At 37.6% G+C, this 18,961-nt stretch overlaps 1 protein-coding gene across 3 annotated transcripts in view; it reads left to right on the forward strand.

Moving 5' to 3' along the window:
• Positions 1 to 18,961, forward strand: part of cntfr (ciliary neurotrophic factor receptor) — a 358,577-nt gene that overhangs the window by 144,714 nt on the left and 194,902 nt on the right. The window contains exon 1 of one of the 3 annotated variants that reach the window (XM_077586329.1): positions 5,613 to 5,831. The exons of 1 other annotated variant lie outside the window; for it this stretch is intronic. The gene's annotated coding sequence lies outside the window, so the exon portion shown is untranslated. Of the gene's footprint in view, positions 1 to 5,612; positions 5,832 to 6,081; positions 6,173 to 18,961 lie in introns of those variants that run through there. One more of the 3 variants, XM_077586330.1, reaches the window with a different exon arrangement.

The raw sequence follows: 18,961 nt of genomic DNA on the forward strand, positions 1-18,961 counted from the left end.
TGGAGTGGATCATTACAATCCCCATTTTGAATAAAAAAAATCGCTCTCAATCGAAAATCGGTTCTGAATCGAATCGCAGACCCAAAAATCGGAATCGAATCGTGAGACATTCAAAGATTCCCACCCCTATTATTTATGTATTTATTTTTTCTATTATAATATACACCTGTATATTCTTAACATGTAGACAAAAAAAGAATGAAAAGCTATTATTTTCTGTGTTACATTATGATCTCTTTAATTAAATACATCATTGATGACAATGAAAATAAAGTCTAAACTGTGTAATGTGTCTTTGTGGTAAAATGTTCCAGGCTCTTTAATCAATAGTCCGTTAAATACATATCTAATTAAAAGACTGCATACTTACAGTAGGTCCCTGAAGGGTTAATTATGGGTTCAGGGACTGAAACTTTGAATTGTTGATTTAAAAGAGCTGTTTCGATAACTGCCACTGTTTTTGTTTAATGGGGAATCATATTAAATTCTCTTGTGAACAGTTTTAGATGAAAGGCCCATCTGAGTGGTTTGACCTGCATTTGTCTTAAATGTATTTACATGAAAGCATTACTGTCAGTACGCTAAAAGATTTGCCAGATCAGCTCTGACTTTCAACTCCGATCATCTTCTGTATTCACTGTTACGACCGTTTGGATGACTTACAAAGGGGGCGAAAAAGGGCTGACATTTAAAAAGAAGTTTGTGTGTTTGGTCATTTAATTAGGAACAACAGTTAAAGCAAAACACAAAATAAATCATAGAAATGTATTCAATAAGATCCTAACTAAGTTTGGCTCTAGTTTATGTGGTTATGTGGATGACTGAGCTGTCATCAATGTCTTACAAATGCAATTATGCCATCTAGTGGCAGAAAAATTACCTAAACACAAATCAATATCACAGTACAGTACATCTTTTTTAATTTTAACTCAATTTTATGAATTATTATGAAATTACTGTATCATTGACAAAAAGATGGAGCGATATTTCTACTAGTTTAACACTTTTTTCCGCTTTTATGTTAACAAGAGTATGAAAACTTCATTTTGTTGTACATTTAAAACAGATATAAAATTTGCAATTAATCACAAGTTAACTAGTCATGCGAATAATAACGATTAAAAAATGTCATCGCCTGACACCCCTAAGACACTTAACCTATGTTACTCCAACACTGTATAGTGTAAAAAATCTACATCGACAATTTGAATATTCCGATCAGCCGCAGTTGGATAGGAACGCCAGCGGTGGAACTGACCGCTCACATTAAACGACAGCCAGCTAGCACGAGAAACAAAAAGAGGCCCTTTTTTAAACACATTGGTGACTTTTTTTTTTCTTTTCTGGATAGCTCAGTATTGTTCATTCGGTAATTTTACCGATTTGACATGTCATCATCATTGCTCTTTTTTTTTTTTTTTGTAATTGTATGTGCGTGTGTGCGTGCGAGTGTGTGTGTATTCCTTAGTTCACCTAAAACCTATTAAAAAATCCCATACCGTTCACCTAGACCGAACACTTCCAGCCAGAGTCGTGAGGCCGTCAGGAGACCCGAGGAAGGACCAAAGGAAGGAAAGTAAACACATTGGTGACTAACGAATGAACGCAGCTGGTGGGATCCAATCGTACATCAGGGTCGAATTGATCCGCCAATTTCAGCCGAGCTACAGCGCAGACATTTTGTATGATACAAAACCTACATTTCTAATTATTTAATTCTGCATTGAACCCGTCTTAACAATAAACCCCAAGACATTGCTCAGTACAGTCTATTAATGTAAATCATCCTTTTTAATTTGAAGTATAAACCGATTAGAGTAACATTTGGTGAAAAGAACCAGGATTAAAACCCATCTTGAATGTGGCTTCTGAATGTCAACCTACTTCATTATAACTCATTGCTTACAACGCTTATCATGGCAAGACAATGCGGCAGAGTAAATTCAAGACACTTGGCAGTGGCTTAAGGTGAATGACATTTTGAATACAGCGTGTAAAGTGTTTATCAGCGCAGAGCAGGTCCAAACTAATCCGTTCACCCGTTTTACTTGCTATTATCACAAACAGTTGTTGTGCAAAGGTTGCCATGACAGTTGTGTTACGCGCATCTTGGGAAATATGCCCTTAGAATGGGTTAAATCCAATTAATTGTATTTTCTAATTACATTTATTGTCCTTCTATCCTGTCTGCACGGTGGCCAACAGGTTACATATTCACATCTGGCTCACAATTATGAGGTTGTGGGTTACAATCCGGGTCCCGGCCTCTTTCTTTGTGGAGTTTGCATCTTATCCCTATCCCTATGCCTATGTTGGCTTTCTGCGGACGCCCTGGCCGTCGGTTTGAGAATGGTTACATTTAGGACTTATCATATTATTTTTTATTATTTTTATTATATTTTTATTCATTTATTATATTTTTATTCATTTATTATATTTTATTATATTTTTTATTTATTATATTTTATTATATATATTTTTTATTATATTAATATTTTTTTTTATTATAATCATATTTTTTATTATTATAATTTAGTGACCTATAATATAGGTTTTTATTCCATATACATGAATTACTGGAAAATATGTCCTCAAAAAACAATCTGATAAATGCAATACTTCTCCTTATGTTACTCGTGACCCATTTAAAAATTAAGTGTACCTGTCAGCGGGTATTCCAGTGGAAACACCTCATATGCGTTGGTTTCCCTTGTTGTTGTTGTTCCTTAAACGTGTCCTACCTGTATTGCAGCTGAGGCAGGTCTGCAGCTGAAGGTCAATTTTAAAAGGTTTCCATTACTGAAAAGGTCAACGCTTCCATGTGTGAACCACTGCTGTGGTAAAGACGCCTAAACGCAGAGGAAACTAAACTGTGAACCTTTTTTTTTTTTGCTAGAATAAGGCGCTTTTGGAATAGGGTGACCATATTTTGATTTCTAAAAAAGTGGGCACTAGACCTGGCTTTGTGATACGTAAATGATAATCAAAAATTACTCAAAAATGCCATACATTTACTACTTTACCAGTTGAACGAGCCTAATACAAATGCAGTCAGTTTGCCCCTTAATACGCCTCGGAGCAGATGACAAAGGTAATGGTGTGCAAAGTTGCCACATACAGTGTGTTTCGGTGTCTAATATAGTTGCCAGTTGGAAATCTCAAAGCTCTTTTCTTTGATCCTTCCTCGGGTCTCCTGACAACCTCACGACTCTAGCTGGAATTCTGAAGTATTCGGCTTAGGTGAACGGTATGGGATTTTTAATAGGTTTTAGGTGAACTAATGAGTACACACTCACACGCATGCACACACGCACACGCACGTGCGCATACTCACGCACATAAAACATAAATAAATAAATAAATAAAAAAGAGACATGACGATGACATGTTGAATCGGTAAAATTACCAAATGAACAATACTGAGCTCTCTCAAAAGAAAAAAAAAAGAAGAAAAAAAAAAGAAGAAAAAAAAGGAAAGCTCATATGGACACAAAAAAACCCCTGTACAAGGCGGGAGTTCATTTGCAAAGTTGACCGAGTTACTTGTTGGACCCGAGAAAACAGGATGAATAATGAAGCAAGGATAAAAGCTCAACACTGCTGACCTATTTTTTTGTATATGTATTTAGTATCCTTGTGAAGCTACTGTTTTATTATTGGCATTATTACACCCGAAAAGATAGTAAGAAATATTTTGTCAAAGCTGGATTTTCACCAGAAGAATTATTTAGAACATTCTGTAATTTTTTTGTTTATTTGTCAAGTAATTAGAGAAATGTATGTCATTTGTTGTATTTTCTACACAAACAGAGGAATCAAATAATAAAATAGGTATAATGTATGGCATTTTTAAGTAAAGTTTGAATATCATTTAAGTATTTATAGAGGGGCGGGCCGAGTCCTCTTTTTTGAAAATTGTCATCCGAGTACAGTGGTTGTCAAAAGGTTGCACGTGAAGGCGGGTGCGTGAGATTTTAAAATATATTTATAAAAATAGCAGTTTAGTGCAACAATGTAATATTCGCTGTTGACAGTTGTTGTCAGTCTTTTTTCATTATTAAAGGAACAGTGTGTCGATTTTTTTTTTTCCAATGTCCATTTATTTTCAAACCTACTATTAAATTCAATAATATGCGCAAAAATAGTAATTGGTGCAGTTTTTTTAAAACATTTTTTTACTTGCGACTACCACGTCTGGCCCAAAGGGTAACTGCAGCAACTGTGCCAGGCTTGCTCATGGTGCGCGTGCGAGTACGTGCACGATCTTAAAGCGACAGCTACATTTTTCTAAAACGATGACGTGACTTCAAATGAGGTATTTAAGAAACTATGGTGTGTGAGGGTCCCCACACTCTACTATAAAAGGAAGATAAAAGCTGATAGATGCCGTCAGAGTAAAACAGTCAGGGCTCTTCGTACTCATGTGGGCATTGGTGGAGCATGCGTGATGTAGAAAAAGTTTTAATATTACCTTTTTAAACGGCACAATGCACCTTTAAAGAGATATGAGAACCCACGGGGTCAAATTTGGCCCCTATAAATCCTGCTACTCAAATAACAAAGACCTCTTTTTTTTTTTTTTTTTTACAAATTTAACTTCAAAAGTCCAGAGTGCCACTTCTGACCCCTGCATGGGGCCATCTAGTGGATGAATGTTGCACTTACATGGGCCAGAGTGGTGGTGACAAGATGGCTGCCAATATGCTGTTTTGTTGAGCTGGAAATCAATCCGAACAAAACCATCTTCTCAGCAAACCATCAGATGGTAAAATTGTGTTTTTTTTTTGTTAATCTATTTCATATCATGTTGCAGAATGCCTAGGAGTATGTTTTTTTTTTTTTTTGATAAATTAGCAACTCTGAGCTAGTTCAAAAAACAAGGGTTAAAATTTAAAAAACAGATTTTGGTGTCCAGTTAACTTATAGCAGTACATTAATGTATAATTCATAATTTTCCAACGGTTCTTGAGTTCTCCAGGGTTAAGGTGTTTTTTTTTTTTTTTGGGGGGGGGGGGGGGGTGCAGTTTCTGCTTTTACTTAAAATTAAGTTACTTCATTTTGAAGACAGATCTGTGCTATGATCCAGCTTTGTGTTGATATAAGCATTTTTATATGCAGAAATCCATATTTATATTTGTTTGTTTGTTTCTTTCTTTCTTTAGTTATATATTTTTTTTATTTCCAAATCATTCTAGAGATAGCCTACCACTACAAATGGAGCTCCAACGTTTAATAATGATAAATAAGACACTGATGTCACAGCACTCTGTTTTAAGTGTCTTTCCCCCCCCCCCCCCCCCCCTCATCCAAATGTGTCCTGGTTAGCGGGTACTTGGCTTAAAAAATATATATATAATAATAATAATAATAATTCACATGGGGTACATCATTGAAAAATGGTTTTATGCCATTGGTGTTTGGACTGCTCCCTACACTACTTTGAGCGGTGGCTAGGGGGTGCAATGTGGACATGATTTGTGTGTAAGCATAGAATGAGAGAGAGAGAGAGAGAGAGAGAGAGAGAGAGAGAAAGAGAGAGAGAATGTGTGTGTGTGTCGGTAATGTATTCCTGCCTGTGGCTGGGCTGGTCACATGGGGGATAGCAGTCTGTTTAAAACAGCCTCAGCTCGCTCACTCAGAGCAGTGCAAGACACAGAGACAGATGCGCACGTTGCCTCTCTCTTTCACACAAGCGCGCACACACATGCTCACGTAAGGAGACGGCAACTTTCCTCCACCGGACTGACACAATACACACCCCTTGCTACACTGGAGGAAGAGGATAAGGAGTGACAGATCAGGAAAAGCAGGCAATAAAGAGGAGGTTCCCAGTGAGTAGCCAATTGATTTTTTTTATGTGAAATTTTAATTAGTGTTTGGATTTTTTTTTTTTTTTTTTACACACTCACTGCTGTGCTTATCGGTGCTGTCCGTCCAGGACCCGACAGGAGGCTGAGAGTAGCAAAGGACTTGCTTGAATGGGACTGTGTGAATGAAAGAAAGGAACGTGGCATTCAATATGTGGCGCTGGGTGCAACCCTGGGATACATCTCCATCAATCTGTCGCTCCGCCTGTGGGAGCTAATGCTGTTAATTAGCAGCGTGCGCTCGGAATGAAAGGAATGCCATTGCACCCACAGCCGGACTGTGGGGTCTGCTCCGGACTTTCCGCGTGAGTCCGTGTGCGCGTGTTTTTTGGATGCATTGATGTGGTCGGGTTGTTAAGACGCGGAAGCTGATCTGGCTGATAAGGAGCCGGTTGATGATGAGATTGGGGGGGGGGGGGGGGGGGTCGGTAGACCTGTCGGAGTTTTGTGTTCTACTGATGTACTAGAGAAGGATTTGGGCAAGTTGGAGTCAGTCCTCTTCCCTGTGGTTCTGTTGAACTCTCTGTCCCGACTCGGTCTCTTTGACAGGCTCTCATCACTCCATCATGATGCTCATGTTTGCTATTTTCTACTTTTATTCAACTCCGATCTCATACACTGGCATACAATGTGAAATCTGGAAACTGAGAGGATTGGAGTTGTGAGGAGAGAGGAATGACGGAGAAAGTGGAAGGAGGGGAGAAAGTGTGGGGGGGGGGGGCATTGAAAAGGCTGACACTAGCTCGGACAATTAGCCTGGGGAGTGTGTCCTGGGGTGCTATTCTGAGAGGGGCTTTGGCCCCTGGGCCCTGGGCGCTGGGTCACGGGATGCCTTGACCCCTCCAGTCGACAGCTAGGCATGGGAGCCATTATTATGGTCTGATTGATTAGCAGTGAGCGGAAATCCCTTTTCTCTTCACTCCTCGGGGAGAAAAAGACGAGCGCTTTTTTTGTCCTTTTGCTGGTGCTGCCGCTGGTTTAGGATTGAAGTGTCTAAAAAATGACTTTGGCTCATATTTCCAAGTGCACTGTTGCACTTGTAGTCTTTTCAACAAGTTTTTGCGCCTGATTGTGTGAGCATAATATTTATTTCAATTACAAGACGGGCAAACTGCATCTATTGACTGATGCTCAAAAAATTGTTATGATTGGTGTACTTGCACTGTTGTGTTGCGTGAAAGTGCCAATGTGCAGTAAACATTTTTGACTGAGTTTGTGAGTATGTTTGAACGTATTTACGAGTACGTTAAAACATATTCAAAATGTTCAAATACGTTTGAACGTACCCACAAATACATTCAAACATACCCTTGAATATGTTCGAACGTACTCGTAAGCTAAATGCTACCAGCATAGCATATTTTTCCATAATGCACATGTGTAAGTCAATACCCTGTTGCATTATGGGGGAAAATACTAAACCTAGATAATACACTGAAGACATAATAATTTTTTTTATTTAATTTTTGAACGTATTGGTATAATGTGGGCCAAATGCTTAAAAAAAAGTTTTTCTTTCACTTGCGCAAGTAATATCCTGTGGCATTATGGGAAAATATGCTATTTTTGTTGCATTGTAGCCTACAAATACTACAAATGTATGTTTGAACCTATTTGCATATACGTCCGAACGTATTTGTGAGTATGTGTGAACGTACTCGCGAGTTCAATATGCTCAAGCATACACGTGAATATTTTCGAACGTACTTGAAGGCTAAATGCTACAAACATAGCATATTTTCCCATAATGCACAAATGCAAGTGGTATTATGAGAAAAATTGCCACAAATAGATAATACACTGAAGACATAATAATAAATAATGTTTTTTTTTTTTTTGTAATTTTTAACCGCATTGGTGACAATGTGGGTCAAATGCTTAAAAAAAGTTTTTCTTTCGCTTGCGCAAGTAATATCCTGTGGCATTATGGGAAAATATGCTATTTTTGTAGCATTTAGCCTACAAATGCTACAAATGTATGTTTGAATGTACTGGCGAAAATGTTTGAACTTACTCGCCAGTCCAAAATATTGACTCCGCATTGGCAGTTCCGCGCTTCTATAAGAAAGTGCAGAAACTCGGCAATTAAAAAAAGATGTGCCGAAAATGTGTTACCAAACCAAAAGTAGTGAAGCAAACAGTTCAGTCTCTGTATTCCCTTTTTATTGTCTCTCTATCTCCTTTCACTGCTCTAATCTTGGCTTCCCATTTTTTTTCCCTCACCCTTGCCACCCACCTACCCCCCCCCCCCCCCCTCCTCCTCCTCTCTAGACTGGGAGTTTAGTGTGGTGTTTAGCCCAGCTCACGGCTGATCAAAGCAGGACGTGTCAGACTAGGCTTAGCCCGGGCACTCCTAATGGAGCAGCGTTTTCATGCCTTGTTGGTGGTGGGGCAGGAGGGAGACATGGGAGTTTGGGTTTGGGGGGGAGGGGGGGGGGGCTGAAAGAGGAGGGGGCACAAAAAAAAAAGCAGAAAACAAGTGGCAGAGTGAGCTGAAGGCAGCTCGGCCAAGTGAGAGTGAAAGGGGCTCAAATAAGAACAAAGGATGATATGAAAAACGCAAACGCTGAAAGGACAATTCCAGAAAAAAAATAAATAAAAAAATTACAGCTGGAAAACATATAGGCGACTAAAATAAGGCTTAATAAAAGCAAACAAAGAAAACTGTGGATTCCAGAGTTTGCTGCACATACTTGTTGCATCCAGCAAGTGTATTCGACTCTTGAGTTTAAGAAACTAAGAAGTCTAAACTTTGCAATGTGTCTCCAACCCAAGTGCACCACATTCTTATCTTTTCTTGGACCCTCACCACCAAGACTCCACAAAGAATCTCCTGAGATAATCTGGTCATTTTGGATTGGACAGTTTAGGGCCGGCACAGGATAGCTCCCACACATGGTTTGGTTTTAGGCTGGAAGCAACACCAGACAGGAAGAGGGCTTTGTGTGCGTGCGTGTGTGTGTGTGTGAGAGAGAGAGAGAGAGAGTGAGAAACAGAGAGAGTTGGGGGATACAGTTGTAGATAAGAACAAGAAATGTGTGTGTGTGTGTGCAATGTGTGTCCATATACCTGCATGCCAGTGTTTGCCTAGACGCATATTAAAACTGATTATTAAAAAGCTGTATTGGCTGGGGGAAGTTGCACATCCTCCCTTTAAATACATGCAATTAAGTCATGTTTACTTAAGAAATTGATTTAACACAGGATGAACGCAAAAGTGATAATAGAAGAAAAGGAAAAAAAAAACACAACTTCGCGGATGGGAGACGACCACGGTACTACTGAGCCGTGCCACCCCTAAAGCAAATTATCCTCAGGCAACGAAAAGTGACAATGGCTTATTTAAAAAAAATAAAAAATAAATAAAAATAAGCACTTTGATTCTATTCTTCTTATACTAATTATACAAATGGTGTACTGTGGTGCCCCTCATCTTAGTGTTGGGGGCAGCAGGGGGTGTCTTAGTGGATCAAACTAGCGTCTCCACAACATAGGGATTTGTGGTCAGTCAGGTGAGGAAGGGCAGGCAGAGCCTCACCTGTATGCAAAGAGTTAGGGGAAAAAAGATGATTAGGCCTATATCAAATGATTTTCCACTTCAGTACTCTAGTCTGTGTTATATGCAGATTTTCTTTGTTGTATCCAATAATGATATATTTAAATTGCCGAATGTGCGTATTTCGACGGCAGCGAGCAGTCAGCCTCACCTCAGAATAGCACAACACAATCGCACAGTCAATTGGTAAAATGGTAGTAGATGGAGGCCATTGGCAAGTGCCTGTTCAGTCTTCATGTCTCCATTATAATGTTTTCAGACACTCGTAATACACATTCAGATTTTCTATATTGAGAGTAATGTATTTAAAGGTCTGACGATTTTGCCGCTTTATAATCTTTAGGTGGGTTTTTATCCACTTACTTTCAAAAATTGCAAAAAATTCATAAAAAAAAAAAAAAATTATGTTGGAAGGGTGGATTTAAAATTATGTATTTATTATTATTATTATTGTTATTTTTTTTATACATAAACGATGAGAAGATATGGATACACGTCACACATTTTGACAGGATATTACGTCACTTTTCAAAGTTTTTTATGTTGGAAGGGTGGATTTTAAATTATTTATTTATTATTATTATTATTATTGTTATTTTTTTATACATAAACGATGACAATATATCGATACACGTCACACATTTTGACAGGATATTACGTCACTTTTTAAAGTTTTTTTATGTTGGAAGGGTGGATTTTAAATTATTTATTTATTATTATTATTATTGCTATTTTTTTATACATAAACAATGACAAGATATGGATACACGTCACACATTTTGACAGGATATTACGTCACTTTTTAAAGTTTTTTTATGTTGGAAGGGTGGATTTAAAATGAGTTATTTATTATTATTATTATTGCTATTTTTTTATACATAAACAATGACAAGATATGGATACACGTCACACATTTTGACAGGATATTACGTTACTTTTTAAAGTTTTTTTTATGTTAGAAGGGTGGATTTAAAATTATTTATTTATTATTATTATTACTGTTATTTTTTTTATACATAAACGATGACAAGATATGGATACACGTCACACATTTTGACAGGATATTACGTCACATGTACGTATTGCAATCACAAAAAAAAGTGACGGCGGACGATAAAGTATGGTATGTTTGCGGGGACGAAGGCATTCAAAAATCTGGAATTAATAAAATATAAAAGCCGACAATAATCTTTTGTTGACAGTCAAGTCATCATATGATGTCATCTCATGGCGCCGTCTCCTCTTAATATTTGCACACACACACAGAAAAAATGTGTTTGTTTCACTAAATTTGCTTCATTTTAGAACATTTGGGTGGAAACCCATTTCTGATGTGTGTTTTTTTTTGTTTTCAAGATAATTTGGGTTGGAAGGAATTGGCTAGGATGTCCTTTTTAAGCCATTCTTGTTGAATGGGCTCTTTTCTCATTAATATCCAAAACAAATATTCAACCTCAAAGTTGGGTCAAATTGTCCCATTGAACATCTGCATGTGCCGTACATTTGGTAAGACCGATATATTGACGATGAAAAGAGAAATAAGCAATGCTTTCTTGCCTGCATCGGTAATTAACTCATTCACTGCCATAAATTAAAAAAAAAGATTATTAAAAATTAGGGGCAAGAGGCCATAACATTTTTTTTATTGTAATTAATCGCATGACTTCACTAGTTAACTCGCGATTAATCACAAATTTTATATCTGTTCTAAATGTACAGTAAAAAAAAATCTAGGTTTTCATACGGTTGTTAACAAAAGTGTAAAAATATGTTAAATAGAAATAGTTAAAATGAATTTGGACGTTTATAGCCGTCAATGGCAGTGAATGAATTAAAAAAACATATTATTAAAAATTTGCAGGCGATTAATGTTTGTAATCCTAATTAATCGCATGACTTGACTAGTTAACTCGCGATTAATCACAAATTTCATATTTGTTCTAAATGTACAATTTAAAAAAAATTCAAACTCTTAACAAAAGTGGGAAAAAAATGTTAAACTAATAGAATTAGTTCAAATGAATTTTTGACGTTCATAGCCGTCAATGGCAGTGAATGAGTTAATGTGTGTAAAATAAATTGGATTGTGAGTACCTGCCCTTCTCTTAGTCCGATGACTTGAAAGTGAGATCTTTTGTCTGAAAGGATGCTCCAAGCAGCGGCAAACTCCAACGCTTCCTCTATCCACCCTCTCTGGCTTTCTTTTTAGCTTGATATGCCACTTGCTGTTTGCTTTTATCTAAATGCACCTAAGGGTTTCAAAACATGATTCTGTTCAGATTCGGGCCTAATTAAGCTGCCTGACTTGCATTTCTGAGATGCGCATTGTGCTGCGGTTTCCTTCCATGAAGTTCACCCTGAGCAAGTAGAAATGCTATGAAATGAATTATCACTGCTATCTATTTTAGAATAGTGAGCGGTTAACTCATTCACTCCCAGCCACTTTCACTGAAGCAACCCCCTTCGCTCCCGGCTGTTTTACCGGATTTTGACTGATTTTGCAAGGTCCACGGAATATTGTGTTCCAATGCTATAAAAACATGGAACCTACCAAACGAAAGATTAGAGTCTCTTCTTTCATCAGTATACTTGTATCTGTTTTTGCTTTTGCAGCAATTAGCATTAGAATATAGCTAAGTTTCATCATTATTCACAAACCTATTAAAATCACTGGGGAAAAAGAGCAACATGGCCCTGGCTGATCTCTTATACTCTGCTGCTACTGGCCGCTTTTTGTAATAACCTCTTCATGTCAGAAGCTTATCAAAGCTTTCTGCATGCTCTAGCGTTAAATTTTTTTTACTTATTTTTTTAAACGTATAAATCTGTTTTTGGGAGAGCATGACAAAGTATTAAAAAAACTTATTGAATGAGTTAAACTAATGCATCATAAATCTTTGTAAATAATAACTCAAAGCCGAGCTTTTCTTAAAGTTAGTATTTTCTGCCTATACAGTATATCTTGAGTATATCGCGAGTGTCTATCACTGCTTTTTTTTTGCCTGTCAACTGATGCTAACGCTCAGGGGTCACTTTTGTTCATTTATCTGCTCGGCTGATCTCACACGACACCTCGGCGCCCCCTTATCTACACCTGATTGTAGTTACTATAATGCGATACAGTATCAATGTGCAAATCGGAAAGATCGAGAGCAGCGTAAATGTACCTTCAGGCTACATTAGAGTATGTTGGGAAGCAAATAGTACACACATTGCAGGCATAAATGATGAAGAAGGAAGGCATTAGCCATCCATCTAGCCCTAAATTTATTGATTATGTCGGACTAACCTTCTTACGCGTACTTTCATTAGGCAGATTGCATCAGTGATTGTTTCTCTTTGCATGTTGACCATCACTGGTTAGTCCACTGAATTGATGACAATTTTTGAAATGAAGAGGGTCTTCTGCCCAGATTTAGTCATAACTGTTTTAATTTATTTATTTCCTCAGTAGAACTTTTATCTGTGGATGTGTCTTTGTGAGTGCTGTCGCAATTTCTGCTCGTGCCGGCAGGTCTGGGGGGGCCTCCTCTATTTTCACAACAATAGACCATTTGTCTGTGTTTGAAGTCAATGTGTATTGAATGATGTCTGTAAAAGTCTTATCTCATGTCTGGTGAACTCTGGGGGCTTCGGGGTTTTGTGGTACCGCCCTTCAAGATAATATAAGAATGTTGTAAGTGCCCTGAAATCTTCGCACTAGTGAGAGGCTGCCGCTATTGTCTGGGAACTCACTTGTGCCCGGAATATTCTGTAGAAATAAAAGCTTCGAAGTGACTGTTCATCGATCTCCAAACTGCATTCGGATAACCAACATTCTCACTACCCGAAAGAAAATGAACACGCGGAGAAAAAGATTATTTTCTTCAACAGTAACATTAATCTTTAAACAAATAAAAATATGATTTTTGTTTGGGGAAGAGTCGTGTCAGACATAGCCAAAGCACAGCACTTTTTGAATGCACTCAATTAATTGAGATTCTCTGTTGAAGTCATTGAATACAGCTTTTTCCTTGAACGCAGGAAAATGAGAGCTACTTGTGACTTTTTTATTACTTTCACAAGACAAATATGCCATTTCATTACTTTCAGGTTGCACTCAGTTATCCTTGTTTCATTGAGGAAATTCACATCTCTGACTGCATTGAAGAAATGCTAATTGTTTAGCGTATAGCATTGAGCAACGACAGATGGCTTTTGTCTTCAAAATGGAATTACCGACGCTATTTTCTTCCCACATTTTGAACCCTGAGGCTTCCGGTCGCCAATATATTTACCGATCGGCTCGTCACATCTGACAATCAACGAAATGACCGAACACGTCACAGCGGACCAACGAAACTGACTGAGGTTGTGCTATAACGAGTCTTGTATTCAAATGAAACCAAATGACCAAACGGAATGAAAATGCAGTTTACATGTGACGTGATCGATTCCGATATGCCGTTTACATGTGCCGCTGCATTTGGGTAAACAATGACATCACTTAAGATGGAGCATGCGCTGATCGGACACAGCAATCCTATATGTACTGTACTTATAAAAAAAATTATAAATTGTTAGGACAAAGTGCATTGAAGAGAACGATTTGAGTTACCAAAGTAGTGAGGCAAGTTAGGCATCAGCTGTGGCAGGTACAGCATTGGCGGGTGACATATTGATGGAGGGAGAGGTGGAGGTCAAGAGGTCAAGAAGAAGTGACAGGTACGGCTGAGCAAAAGGCCACGCGCGGCGCTCGGTTGAAAGACGAGAACAAACACTGAACACGTAAGTGGTGCGGCTGAGAGGCTGTTGGCGTCGGCATCAACATATGCGACACTGACTTCATTTGAGGAAGACAGAAGAGAAGAGAAGCAAAGTCAGCTTGAGAGGTTCACGATGAGGGCAACACATGCGATTGTGACGTGAGAACACAAGAGATTCCACAATGAAGCAGATCCCGATTTGACTGAAAGGACACATTAGAGCGTGAGTGGGAGAGAAGGACTGTGGTGGAAGACATAAAGCAATAAGATAGAAGCCAACAGTGAATTTGAAGTTATTGCCTCTTGCCTTGTCTCTTTGGTTTATGAGAACATAATGATTTACATTATGCAACTTGTAAAATAGAAGCATAAGGACTCAGTCTAGTGTTTCTGAAGAGTTCAAATGCAAAGCGTGTCTCGGAACATCACTTTCAAAGTACTGTGACGTTCTGCAGACAAGACAAAAAAAAAAGTCCTACCCTCTTCCATACCCGTACGAGATGTCGTCAGATTGAATGATATTTATCGACATATCCGTCTTATTTCTGCACAAAAGATCAACTGAAAGGAAAGGAGGAAGTTATATGCTTAAAGTGCAGAAGTCTCGTTTGCTTATTAACAGCCGAGCAATGTTACGTTGCTGTTACAGTTTACACCTGTGTGTGTGAAATAGTTTTACCAAAAGCTCTTGAATATACCAATACAAATTTTGACTTGTACTCTATTTATTTATTTTTTAGGTTTTTGCATTCTATTAGATCACCACTAGATGGCATTAAATTCTACACACTGCCACTTTAACCTTAACTAACAAATCCACTCTGAAAGTAATTCAAACTAACAAAATGTAAAAAAAATAAAAATAAAATAAAAGACTCGCAAATTCCTAAAATTATTATAACCCTGACCCAAACACAGCACAGTAAGTTTTTACATACTTTATAGTTTAATGTTGCCATGCAGCAGCTGTCCACCTCGAGTCGTTGCCTTTGATCAAGAGTCTGTATAGAGATTTTTTTTTTCCTTGGGTGGTGAGCTTTTAATCTATTTAAGTCTGATCTTTTAACACTAATCAATGCTCCCTTTTATATTTTCCATTAGGTCGCAGAGGGAAGGGGATAAAGCATGACAATAGAGGCTCAGCCACGGCCACGTTAAAACAGGAAAAAATCACAACCCTTCTCCCAAAGTGGATTAAGATGCTGGTTGACCTCCAATTTGTTAGGACTGAGAAACAATAATAATCCTCGGTCGACATGCGAATTTGCAAGAGAGGTTCAATTGTCCATCAAGTACTGTATATAATATATTATAACAGACACTGGTGCGAACAGTGACTTACTGTACATCTAAATAACAGTTTGAAGGTTTTCCACATCACAACGAGGCGCTCTAAAGCAGTCACCCCAGCTCTAAGCCCTAGCCCCCAGTTGTCAAATCAGACTAAATAAATGCTCTTTCTTTCTCTTTGTGAAATGCAAACACTCATACTCATCAGCATTAAAAAAAAAAATTGGGGCGGGTTGATTCAGTTTTTTTTTCTCTCTCCATGCATTGCAATTGCCATCAAATATGTGTGGGATTTCGCTATTTGTGCACTCTGAAAACATTTGGGTCAAAAATAACCCAATTATGGATCAAAAATGGACCAATCCACTTTATGGGTCAATTTGACCCAACTTTTTTTATACAAAATGACCCTTTTTTTTGACCCAAGTAAAGGATCTGACCAATATTTATGAGTTGTTTTTCACTAAAAGACCCATTTCTTGACTCAAAATTGGGTCAAACTGACCCATAAAGTGGATTGGGCCATTTTTGATCCATAATTGGGTTACTTTTGACCCAACTGTTTTTAGAGTGTGGGCCGGTCCAGTGCCTATCCTCCGTGAATGGTGGCGATCAACTGTAGAGTAAATACAAAAGTATTTTAAATAGATTCATTGCTCCAACTTCTGATTAAATCCATGATCGTTTATGCTTTTGTTTTTCTTCAAAACTCACTCTCTAAAAATAGTTGGGTCAAAAGTAACCCAATTATGGATCAAAAATGGACCGAGCCACTTTATGGGTCAATTTGACCCAACTTTCTGGGTTGTTTTATACAAAATGACCCAATTTTTTTGACCCAAGTAAAGGTTCTGACCAATATTTATGAGTTGTTTTTTCTTGACTCAAAGTTGGGTCAAATTGACCAAGTAGGCTAATATTTACACTCGGGAGAGAGTAAAATAAAGAATTGGAAAGTAATAATAAAAGTCACTCAAGGGTTAAGAAACAAACTCACGACCTTTAGTTTTGGAGACACACTACCACCTGAGCTATGCCACACTCTAAAAACAGTTGGGTCAAAAATAACCCAACGATGGGTAAAAAAAATGTACCAAGCCTCTACTAGGGTCCATTTGACCCAACTTTGAGTCAATAAATTAGTTTTTTAGTGTAAAACAACTCATAAATATTGATCAGATCCTTTACTTGGGTCAAAAAATTGCTTAATTTTGTATGAAACAACCCAAAAAAGTTTAGTCAAATTGACCCATAAAGTGGATCGGTCCATTTTTGACCCATAGTTGGGTTATTTTTGACCCAACTGTTTTTAGAGTGCATTGATTGGGGATTGGCCGAAAGTAGCAGACTGTGCTTTTAGAAGTGTTTTTTTTTTTTTGTGGGGTAATTGACACTAACAACAACCCTCACCCCATCACTTACCCATCCTCTCAGCATGCACACATTTATTTTACCACACTTAACTGACAGCATTTTGTGGAGTGTACGGGGGTGTTTTTTCCAGCCTACTGTGATAGTTTATTAGCAATGTCTCCTTTGATGGTTACTTTGCACGCTTGATTATGGCTGAAAAGGGAGTGGGCGGGGCCCTGGGGTTCCATGGAAGTCTGTCTAATGATATTAACAACATCCTTTATATCGTAGTCAGGGCTTGCAGGGATTGGCGGAAGGGGTAAATAGAAGGGATCAGAAGTAAAGGAAAGAGGGGCATAAGGTATTTGTCAAAGAAAACATGCCCAATCAGAAGCGGGATAGTTCACACAATGTTTGTACCGAGAGTTCATTTTATCATTATAGCATGCGTAACGGTACAAAATTCCTGTGTTGAGGAAAGTCAAGCAATGAGGCAATCTCACGTGGAGATTTAGCCAGAAGAAAAATAAAGGAAGGAATCGATTGACTGGAGACTTAGTGAAAATAAACGGGACAATTATGAGGGATGGATCCCCTCGACAGGAATGACCCTGGTCCAATTTGAAAAGGTTAGACATTCCTACACTTCACATATTATAGTGAGCTGTCACCCTGCCACATGTCATTTTTAATCGAAAACTCACAAATCCCGTAGCCACCAAGTTAGGGGTCCACTTGGGGATTAGCCATTTATTAATAATACATATGTGTCTGAAAGCAGAAACCAATAGTTGTAAACACTGTATGTCGTAATAAACAATTCATGGAACTATAAAATACCATTGGCATAAAAAGGTTTTGGGGCTGTGTGCTGCACAACACAGCCAATAAAATCTGCTTATATTATATTTATGCATACTGTTCTAAGAAGCTGCATTTGGCTGTCAGTCAGTCAGCTGGGACAGGCTGCAGCTCATCCGTGATCTGAACAAGAACAAGTGGTATAGAAAGTGGATGGATGTTTGACAGACACTGGATTTACATTTGACCATGTTGCCAATTTTATATTTACATTTTTCTTTCAATAAATAAAAGTTTTGGATGTAATTATACTTATTATATTATATTATTATTATATTATATTTTAATTTTATATTTCATTATTAGGGGTGTCAGGCTATATATATATTTTTTTATCGTAATTAATCACATGATTTACTATTACTAACAGTTGACTTACTATTAATCGCAAATTTGTTTAAAAAAAAAGCACAATAAAATATTTTTTGCTAAGTTTTCATACACTTGTTAACATAAAAAGGGAAAAAATGTTAAACTAATAGAAATATGGCTGCGTCCTTTAATCATTGATACAATAATTGTATAATAATTCATAAAATTGAATCATATTTCTGCCACTAGATGGCATAATTGCATTTGCAAGACATTGGTGACAGCTCAGTGCATTTTTATTTTACATATTAGGAGCTATATAATCTTTAACATGAAGGAAATTTTTAAAATTGTGAAAGAGAACTTGACCACAGTCTCCACAAATATATGCATTATTATTCAATTTATTACGGCTAAATTTTGACGTGGATGTGGATGTGAATTCCCCCAGTACAGGCTTTCAAAGTAAGAGACGGTCATTAATCGGTGTTAACGGAACATTTTATTAACTCAAAATTAGAATAGTTCAAAATGAACACACTCATTTTGAATGATATATTTTTATTTAATTATATTTTATTACATATTTTCCACATAACATTTTATTGAAATAATATGCCTCAACCAACTTCCCCGACACATTCTCAGGAGAACACATCAAAAAGCCTGTTGAAGTCTATACTCTACTAGCAGCATAACATGAATATGGCCAACCACTAAATCAATTTATTCAGGACATCACCTCATCACATAATATGGCTCAAGAAATGAGTTGTTTTCTCCTGAAAGAAGAGAACAGTTTTGGCAATTTTGCATTAATGAGTACAGTTGATTGTTCCAATAGTCGCCTTTTGGCAGTGCGGCGGTGGTATTAAAATCCCCTTTCATCTGTGTCTGCTGAGACCCGTAGTAGATGGCGGTGTGTTGAATGCTAAGCAGGACCGACGCTCATGTGCTCAGAGTGAACGTTGTCACCT

This window comes from Vanacampus margaritifer, chromosome 14 (assembly GCF_051991255.1).
Source record: "Vanacampus margaritifer isolate UIUO_Vmar chromosome 14, RoL_Vmar_1.0, whole genome shotgun sequence".
Classification (NCBI taxonomy): Eukaryota; Metazoa; Chordata; class Actinopteri; order Syngnathiformes; family Syngnathidae; genus Vanacampus; species Vanacampus margaritifer.